Raw genomic sequence first — 11543 nt, 5'->3', positions numbered from 1 at the left:
TTTTACAAAGTGCGCATTATTTTCATTCATATTAGCCACCTGTTTAGGTATTTCCCATTTCTTAGAACTATCCTGATAAAACTGGTTTGATAAAAAAAAAATGAAGTATGCACATATATTATTGAAGTAGTTTCAACACAGTTTATACTGAATCACGCTGTTGGTCAGTTAATGTAAAATACTGATTGAGACTCTACGCTAATCTTAAAACGGATTCAGACTACATCTAATCAGAATTAAGCTTAACAGAACAGAACAGAACTTTATTACACTCACACATTTATGCAACGGCGTAAGAGGAGCATATATATTCTAGTTTTGACAAGATGGTTTATAGGAGGATTCGAATAATACGAATACATTGCTTGGTACATATATCAATGCAAATACAAATACAGTACATGGTGTTACAGTATAGAGTTATGTGTATTAACAATAGAGATACATGATGTTAGATTATAGAGATATGTGTATTAACAATATAGATACCTGGTGTTACATTATAGAGTTATGTGTATTAACAATAGAGATACATGGTGTTACATTACAGAGTTATGTATATTAGCAATATAGATCCATGGTGTTAAATTATAGAGTTATGTGTATTAACAATAGAGATACATGGTTACATTATAGAGTTATGTGTATTAGCAATATAGATCCATGGTGTTACATTATAGAGATATGTGTATTAACAATATAGATACATGGTGTTACATTATAGAGATGTCTGTATTAACAATACAGATACATAATATTACATTATAGAGATATGTGTATTAACAATATAGATACATGATATTACATTATACAGATATGTGTATTAACAATATAGATATATGGTTTTACATTATAGAGATATGTGTAGTAACAATATAGATACATGGTGTTACATTATAGAGATGTGTGTATTAACAATACAAATACATAATATTACATTATAGAGATATGTGTATTAACAATATAGATACATGATATTACATTATAGAGATATGTGTATTAACAATATAGATACATGATATTACATTATAGAGATGTGTCTACTGAAAATATAGATATGTGATTTCACGTTATAGAGAGATGTGTATTAACAATACAGATACATGATATTACATTACAGAGATGTGTGTATTAACAATATAGATACATTGTGTTACATTATAGCGAGGTGTGCATTGACAATATAGATACATGGTGTTACATTATAGAGATGTGTGTATTAACAATATAGATACATGGTGTTACATTATAGAGTTATGTGTATAAACAATATAGATACATGGTGTTACATTATAGAGATATGTGTATTGACAATATAGATACATGGTGTTACATTATAGAGATGTGTGTATTAGCAATATAGATACATGGTGTTACATTATAGAGATGTGTGTATTAACAATATAAATACATGGTGTTACATTATAGAGTTATGTGTATTAACAATATAGACACATGGTGTTACATTATAGAAATATGCGTATTAACAATATAGATACATGATATTACATTATAGAGATGTGTGTACTAAAAATATAGATATGTGATCTTACGTTATAGAGATATGTGTATTAACAATACAGATACATGACATTACATTATAGAGATGTGTGTATTAACAATATAGATACTTGGTGTTACATTATAGAGTTATGTGTATTAACAATATAGATACATGGTATTACGTTATAGTGATATGTGTATTAACAATACAGATATATTGTGCTACATTATAGAGATGTGTGTATTAACAATACAGATACATGATATTACATTATAGAGATAAGTGTATTAACAAAATAGATACATGAAATTACATTATAGAGATATGTGTACTAACAATATAAATACATGATATTACATTATAGAGATGTGTATTAACAGTATAAATACATGATATTACATTATAGAGTTATGTGTATTAACAATAGAGATACATGGTGTTACATTACAGAGTTATGTGTATTAGCAATATAGATACATGCTGTTACGTTATAGAGGTATGTGTATTAACAATACAGATACATGATATTACGTTATAGAGATGTGTGTATTAACAATAGAGATACATGGTGTTACATTACAGAGTTATGTGTATTAGCAATATAGATCCATGGTGTTAAATCATAGAGTTATGTGTATTAACAATAGAGATACATGGTTTTACATTATAGAGATATGTGTATTAACAATATAGATACATGGTGTTACATTATAGAGATGTGTGTATTAACAATACAGATACATAATATTACATTATAGAGATATGTGTATTAACAATATAGATACATGATATTACATTATAGAGATATGTGTATTAACAATATAGATACATGATATTACATTATAGAGATGTGTGTACTGAAAATATAGATATGTGATTTTACGTTATAGAGATATGTGTATTAACAATACAGATACATGATATTACATTATAGAGATGTGTGTATTAACAATATAGATACATGGTGTTACATTATAGCGAGGTGTGCATTGACAATATAGATACATGGTGTTACATTATAGAGATATGTGTATTGACAATATAGATACATGGTGTTACATTATAGAGATGTGTGTATTAACAATATAGATACATGATATTACATTATAGAGATGTGTGTATTAACAATATAGATACATTGTGTTACATTATAGAGTTATGTGTATTAACAATATAGATGCATGGTGTTACATTATAGAGATATGTGTATTAACAATATAGATACATGGTTTTACATTATAGAGATGTGTGTATTAACAATATAAATACATGGTGTAACATTATAGAGTTATGTGTATTAACAATATAGACACATGGTGTTACATTATAGAAATATGCGTATTAACAATATAGATACATGATATTACATTATAGAGATATGTGTATTAACAATACAGATACATGATATTACATTATAGAGATGTGTGTATTAACAATATAGATACATGGTGTTACATTATAGAGTTATGTGTATAAACAATATAGATACATGGTGTTACATTATAGAGATATGTGTATTGACAATATAGATACATGGTGTTACATTATAGAGATGTGTGTATTAACAATACAGATACATGATATTACATTATAGAGATGTGTGTATTAACAATATAGATACATTGTGTTACATTATAGAGTTATGTGTATTAACAATATAGATACATGGTGTTACATTATAGAGATATGTGTATTAACAATATAGATACATGGTGTTACATTATAGAGATGTGTGCATTAACAATATAGATACATGGCGTTACATTATAGAGTTATGTGTATTAACAATATAGATACATGGTGTTACATTATAGAAATATGCGTATTAACAATATAGATACATGATATTACATTATAGAGATGTGTGTACTGAAAATATAGATATGATATTACATTATAGAGTTATGTGTATTAACGATATAGATACATGATATTACATTATAGAGATGTGTGTATTAACAATATAGATACATGATATTACATTATAGAGATATGTGTATTAAAAATATAGATACATGGTGTTACATTATAGTGATATGCGTATTAACAATATAGATACATGATATTACATTATAGAGATGTGTGTATTAACAATATGGATACATGATATTACATTATAGAGTGATGTGTATTAACAATATAGATATGATATTACATTATAGAGTTATGTGTATTAACAATACAGATACATATTACATTATATAGATGTGTGTATTAACAATATAGATGCATGATATTACATTATAGAGATATGTACATTAACAATATAGATACGTGGTGTTATATTATAGTGATATGTGTGTTAACAATATAGATACATGGTGTTACATTATAGAGATGTGTGTACTGACAATATAGATACGTGATGTTACATTATAGAGATATGTGTATTGACAATATAGATACATTTTATGACATTATAGAGATGTGTGTATTAACAATACAAATACCTGGTGTTACATTATATAGATGTGTGTATTAACAGTATAGATACATGGTGTTACATTATATAGTTATGTGTATTAACAGTATAGATACACGGTGTTACATTATAGAGGTGTGTGTGTTAACAATACAGATACATGATATTACATTATAGAGATATTTGTATTAACAATACAGATACATGATATTACATTATAGAGATATGTGTATTGACAATATAGATACATGGCGTTACATTATAGAGATGTGTGTATTAACAATACAGATACACGATATTACATTATAGAGATATGTGTATTAACAATATAGATACATGATATTACATTATAGAGTTATGTGTATTATCAATATAGATACATGGTGTTACATTATAGAGATATGTGTATTAACAATATAGATACATGATATTACATTATAGAGTTATGTGTATTATCAATATAGATACATGGTGTTACATTATAGAGATAGGTGTATTAACAATATAGATACATGATATTACATTATAGAGATGTGTGTATTAACAATATAGATACTTGGTGTTACATTGTAGAGTTTTGTGTATTAACAATATAGATACATGATATTACATTATAGAGATGTGCGTATTAACAATATAGATATATGGTATTACATTATAGTGATATGTGTATTAACAATACAGATACATTGTGTTACATTATAGAGATGTGTGTATTAACAATACAGATACATGATATTACATTATAGAGATAAGTGTATTAACAAAATAGATACATGATATTACATTATAGAGATATGTGTATTAACAATATAAATACATGATATTACATTATAGAGATATGTGTATTAACAATATAAATACATGATATTACATTATAGAGATAGGTGTATTAACAGTATAAATACATGATATTACATTATAAAGATATGTGTATTAACAATATAGATGCATTCCGTGATGTAACAGAGTAAAGGTATATTGTAAAATATAATTATTCAGAATATTTCAGTTACTACTATGTACTTTACAATTTTTGATATTATAATATATAAATATAAATATTTAGTGCATTTAAATTTTTATAAACGTGTATACTTAGATATAAAAAAATAAAGTTTCACAAATTAACATTAAAGACGTAAAATTATGTAATAAGATTTAAAATATTTCAGGTATAATTGTATGTTTACCTTCAGTTTAATTTACTGATTAGCCCGAACCAGTATTAAGATTAACATATAGTCTGAATCAGTATTATACATTAACAAATCAATGTCATGATTCTGTTTGAAGAATAACAGCCAAAGTCTGAAATAGTATTAATATTAACAGCCGTAGTCTAAACCACAATCAACGCACTAGTATATTATCTGCATCAATGTTAACATTAACATATATACTTTTAATCAGTATTAATGTTGTCATACATAGTCTGAATTAGCATTAATATTAACATACATAGTCTGAACCAGAATTAAAATTAACATACATAGTCTGAACCAGAATTAAAATTAACATATGCAGTCTGAACCAGTATTAATATTAACATACATAGTCTGAACCAGAATTAAATTAACATACATAGTCTGAACCAGAATTAAAATTAACATACATAGTCTGAACCAGTATTAATGTTAACATACATAGTCTGAACCAGAATTAAAATTAACATACATAGTCTGAACCAGTATTAATATTAACATACATAGTTTGAACCAGTGTTAAAATTAGCATACATAGTCTGCATCAGTGTTATGATTATCATGCAATATGAACAGATATAGTCTGAATCTGTATCAATAAACGAGTATATTGTCGTTACCAGTGATGACAATAACATAGATAGATTGAATCAGTATTAAGATATAAATGTAGTCTTCATTCAGTTTTAAGTTTAATATGTATAGTCAGAACCAGTATTACGTTTAATATGTAGAGTGTGAACCAGTATTACGTTTAATATGTATAGTCTGAACCAGTATTACGTTTAATATGTATAGTGTGAACCAGTATTACGTTTAATATGTATAGTGTGAACCAGTATTACGTTTAATATGTATAGTGTGAACCAGTATTACGTTTAATATGTATAGTGTGAACCAGTATTACGTTTAATATGTAGAGTGTGAACCAGTATTACGTTTAATATGTATAGTCAGAACCAGTATTACGTTTAATATGTATAGTGTGAACCAGTATTACGTTTAATATGTAGAGTGTGAACCAGTATTACGTTTAATATGTATAGTCAGAACCAGTATTACGTTTAATATGTATAGTGTGAACCACTATTACGTTTAATATGTATAGTGTGAACCAGTATTACGTTTAATATGTATAGTCAGAACCAGTATTACGTTTAATATGTATAGTGTGAACCAGTATTACGTTTAATATGTATAGTCAGAACCAGTATTACGTTTAATATGTATAGTGTGAACCAGTATTACGTTTAATATGTATAGTGTGAACCAGTATTACGTTTAATATGTATAGTGTGAACCAGTATTACGTTTAATATGTATAGTCAGAACCAGTATTACGTTTAATATGTATAGTCAGAACCAGTATTACGTTTAATATGTATAGTGTGAACCAGTATTACGTTTAATATGTATAGTCAGAACCAGTATTACGTTTAATATGTATAGTCAGAACCAGTATTACGTTTAATATGTATAGTGTGAACCAGTATTACGTTTAATATGTATAGTGTGAACCAGTATTACGTTTAATATGTATAGTGTGAACCAGTATGGTAATTATAACCTATAGTCTTAGAGAGGAAACCCGCTACATTGCAGGATATTCATATTTACAAAATAAGACCTACATGTAACTGCGACATTTGATCAAACAATTTCACTAGCCATCGGGCATGGCAATAGTAGCTATTTACTAGTCCAACACTGAATATCACTAGCCATGGGAGTGGGGCTACCATAATCTAGAAACCCTGTGCACTGGCTGGAACGAGAAATAGCCCGGTGGATCCACTAACGGGGATCGATTCTAGATCTACATGTACGTTCCGCAGCACCTATGCTATTATGACCTTATTAAACCATAACTGTTCGCCTAATGCGTATATCTTGTTCTATGACTATTTATTGTGTAGAGAATATGAATTATTTATTATTTTAAATATATATATATATATATATATATATGTCTGTGTCTGTGTCTGTATCTGTATCTGTATCTGTATATATATATATATATATATATATATATATATATATATATATATATATATATATATATATATATATATATATATATATATATATATATATATATATATACATGTATATATATATATCTTTTTTTAATTACATAAGCAAATAACCCATTTTTGGAGTAGAATGTTGTAATTCTCAGGTCACGAAATTTGAATACGGCTGGAGCAGCATAATAAGATTTACAATATAGGATGAAGCAGTATTAATACGATTTACGATATAGGTTGGAGCAGTATTAATAAGGTTTACAATATAGGTTGAAACAGTATTAATAAGATTTACAATATAGGTTGGAGCAGTATTAATAAGGTTTACAATATAGGTTGGAGCAGTATTAATAAGTTTTACAATATAGGTTGGAGCAGTATTAATAAGGTTTACAATATAGGTTGGAGCAGTATTAATAAGGTTTACAATATAGGTTGGAGCAGTATTAATAAGGTTTACAATATAGGTTGAAGCAGTATTAATAAGATTTACAATATAGGTTGAAGCAGTATTAATAAGATTTACAATATAGGTTGAAGCAGTATTAATAAGGTTATAAGATATAGATGGAATGGAGATACACATTAATGTGGTACTGACTAAGGATGCTTTCACACGAGCACGGTTTTCGGCGTGCGGTATGCGTTGGTTTCTTACCTCTTAAAATATCACGAATAATATTGAATGCAGTCATTAAAATTCACATTCACCCGATTTGCAATGGGTGTTAGCATACGTGCGTCATGCGTTTTATCATGCGGCGTACGTCATGTGTTTTATCATGCGGCGTATGTCATGTTTTATTATGTGGCGTGCGTCATGTGTTTTATTATGCGGCGTGCGTCATGTGTTTTGTTTTATTATGTGGCGTGCGTCGTGTTTTATTATGTGGCGTGCGTCGTGTTTTATTATGTGGCGTGCGTCATGTGTTTTATCATGCAGCGTGCGTCATGTGTTTTATTATGTGGCGTGCGTCATGTGTTTATTAACCGGCGTGCGTCATGTATTTTATTATGCGGTGTGCGTCATGTGTTTTGTTTTATTATGTGGCGTGCGTCATGTGTTTTATTATGTGGCGTGCGTCATGTATTTTATCATGCGGCGTGCGTCATGTGTTTTATCATGCGGTGCGTTTTCCAAAAGGGATCATGTAATGGATGTAAAGTTTGTTTTGTTTAACGACACCACTAGAACACATTGCTTAATTAATCATCGGCTATTGGATTTCAAACATTTGGTAATTCTGATACGTAGTCATAAGAGGAAACCCGCTACATTTTTCCAATAGCAGCAAGGCATCTTTTATATGCAGTTTCCCAAAGACAGAAAAGCACGTACCACGTCCTGTGACCACTTGTGGCCGTGCATTGGTTGGAACGGGAAAAAAACCTCCAACCAATCAAGTGAATGGATCCACCGAGGTGGTTCGATCCTGCGACGCAGTAGCGGATTTTGTCTCACAGTTTAATGACAAACATCCTAATTGCTCGACGCCTGCGCCCATGGCAGGCGTGTACTACAACAGTTTGTTCTGAATGTGCACGTTAAAAACCTATGACATGACCTGACTTACTTTTTTCTTTCTTGAAGTTTTCAAATATGTTTTATATGCATTGAGCACGCCGGAAAGGGACGGATGTACGAAATCGAGTGCATGCATACGAAAAGCCTGTCAGCTGTGGCAATATAAATGTCCCTTGATTTCACCCCTGCCGCATCCCGCACGCCGTGTGCATGTGAAAGCGCCTTACAATAAACATTAATGGTCAGTAGCAGCCACTGGCGTAGCCGAGGTAAGCTTGGGTACCAGTCCCCTCCCTCTACGCACACCTCTCCCACCCACCCACACACACCTTTTATATTTTCGTATCGCTCCATAACACGACTCACAGACAATATGTGTTCTCTCCATAACATCCTGGTTACCCTACGCCAGTGACAGCAACTGGGGGTGTTAACATCCTGGTTACCCTACGCCAGTGACAGCAACTGGGGGTGTTAACATCCTGGTTACCCTACGCCAGTGACAGCAACTGGGGGTGTTAACATCCTGGTTACGCTACGCCAGTGACAGCAACTGGGGGTGTTAACATCCTGGTTAACCTACGCCAGTGACAGCAACTGGAGGTGTTAACATCCTGGTTACCCTACACCAGTGACAGCAACTGGGGGTGTTAACATCATGGGGTATTGCATACTGAACTCATGCAAACAACTGGGGTTTGAACCTTTAACCCACGCGGGCTAATATAATGTAATGTGATATATTAGCAACTGGTGTATTGCATATTTAACGCATATAGGCTAATATAATGCAGTGTGGTATTAGCAACTGGTGTATTGCATATTTAACGCATATAGGCTAATATAATGCAGTGTGGTATTAGCAACTGGTGTATTGCGTGTTTAACGCATATAGGCTAATATAATGCAGTGTGGTATTAGCAACTGGTGTATTGCGTGTTTAACGCATATAGGCTAATATAATGCAGTGTGGTATTAGCAACTGGTGTATTGCATATTTAACGCATATAGGCTAATATAATGCAGTGTGGTATTAGCAACTGGTGTATTGCGTGTTTAACGCATATAGGCTAATATAATGCAGTGTGGTATTAGCAACTGGTGTATTGCGTGTTTAACGCATATAGGCTAATATAATGCAGTGTGGTATTAGCAACTGGTGTATTGCATATTTAACGCATATAGGCTAATATAATGCAGTGTGGTATTAGCAACTGGTGTATTGCGTGTTTAACGCATATAGGCTAATATAATGCAATGTGATATTAGCATCTGGGATATTGCATATTTAAGTCATGCAGGCTAATATAATTCAATGTAGCATTAGCAACTAGGGTATTGCATATTTAACTCATGCAGGCTAATACAATGCAATGTGGTATTAGCCACTGGGGTATTGCATATTTAACTCATGCAGGCTAATACAATGCAATGTGGTATTAGCCACTGGGGTATTGCATATTTAACTCATGCGGGCTAATATAATGCTATATGATATTAGCAACTGCGATATTGCACTTTTAATTCATGCAGGCTAATATAATGCTATGTGATATTAGCAACTGCGATATTGCACTTTTAATTCATGCAGGCTAATATAATGCAATGTGGTATCAGCAACTAGGATATTGCGTATTTAACTCATGCAGGCTAATATAATGCAATGTGGTATCAGCAAGTAGGGTATTGCGTATTTAACTCATGCAGGCTAATACAATGCTATGTGGTATTAGCAAGTAGGGTATTGCATATTTAACTCATGCATCTAATACAATGCTATGTGGTATTAGCAAGTAGGGTATTGCATATTTAACTCATGCATCTAATACAATGCAATGTGGTATTAGCAAGTAGGGTATTGCGTATTTAACTCATGCATCTAATACAATGCAATGTGGTATTAGCAAGTAGGGTATTGCGTATTTAACTCATGCATCTAATACAATGCAATGTGGTATTAGTAGGTCGTGTATTATAGGCATATCGTGAGTTTCCTGCATTACAAGATGTTTGCTACTAAAACACTCTTTTAACGACTAAAATGACCTAAATATATAATCGTGTTCAGAATACCAGTGCCTGTATATTCAGTGTGTTTCTCAGTCATAATATGTGTAAGTACTAGTAGTCTAAACTGGATTAATAATAATAGTTTCGTACGTACATATTATATGAATGACACTCCCGCTCATATATTATAGATTTTTGCATGAGCGGGACTGCCATACGAAATATATGAAACGAGTTTCAAATTATTCTATTTCACGAGCGAGAGCGAGGAGTATAAAACAACCCGCAAACGAGTTCCATAAACTTCGTGTGACACTTGCACATGTTACAATTTATTTAGTATTCACACACTTATATTTATAAACGATTGTAATCCTTCACAGTCGATGTTAGTTACAGTCACGTGGGATGATATCAGTTTCATAGCCTAACGTCGCTTGGCTTCTTTTTTGTTACGCAACAGTAAAACGAATTACTACTTCGGGAACCAATCAAATAGTTCAGTAACGTTAGCGAATCATTTGCTGACTGAACTGGCGGCAGTTTTCAATATATGACACATAGAGAGAGCGTGGGGAAAATACACATTTATATAACCGTGTATTGTACACCAACATGGTGATAAGACAAATATATATTAGGAAATAAAATGAATTTTGATCTGCTACAACACTGGGTCAATAAGGAACGCGTTCAATATACAGACACTGTCATAATAGGCAAAACAAATATTGCATATATAATTACAGTCGATCAAGTGACTAACTAACGACCACCGGTAGTAGGGAAATATAGTAGGTGCTTACAAGTGCCTCTTAACGATGCGACAAGTAACCACTGAACCCTCCTG

At 31.0% G+C, this 11543-nt stretch overlaps 1 protein-coding gene across 1 annotated transcript in view; it reads right to left on the bottom strand.

The window, feature by feature from the left end:
* LOC121368434 (sodium-coupled monocarboxylate transporter 1-like) overlaps nt 1-11543 on the bottom strand; it is a 58173-nt gene that overhangs the window by 33072 nt on the left and 13558 nt on the right. The gene's annotated exons all lie outside the window — the stretch shown is intronic.

The sequence above is a fragment of the Gigantopelta aegis genome, chromosome 1 (assembly GCF_016097555.1).
Source record: "Gigantopelta aegis isolate Gae_Host chromosome 1, Gae_host_genome, whole genome shotgun sequence".
NCBI classification, from domain to species: domain Eukaryota; kingdom Metazoa; phylum Mollusca; class Gastropoda; order Neomphalida; family Peltospiridae; genus Gigantopelta; species Gigantopelta aegis.
This window is presented reverse-complemented; position numbering and strand designations above follow the sequence as displayed.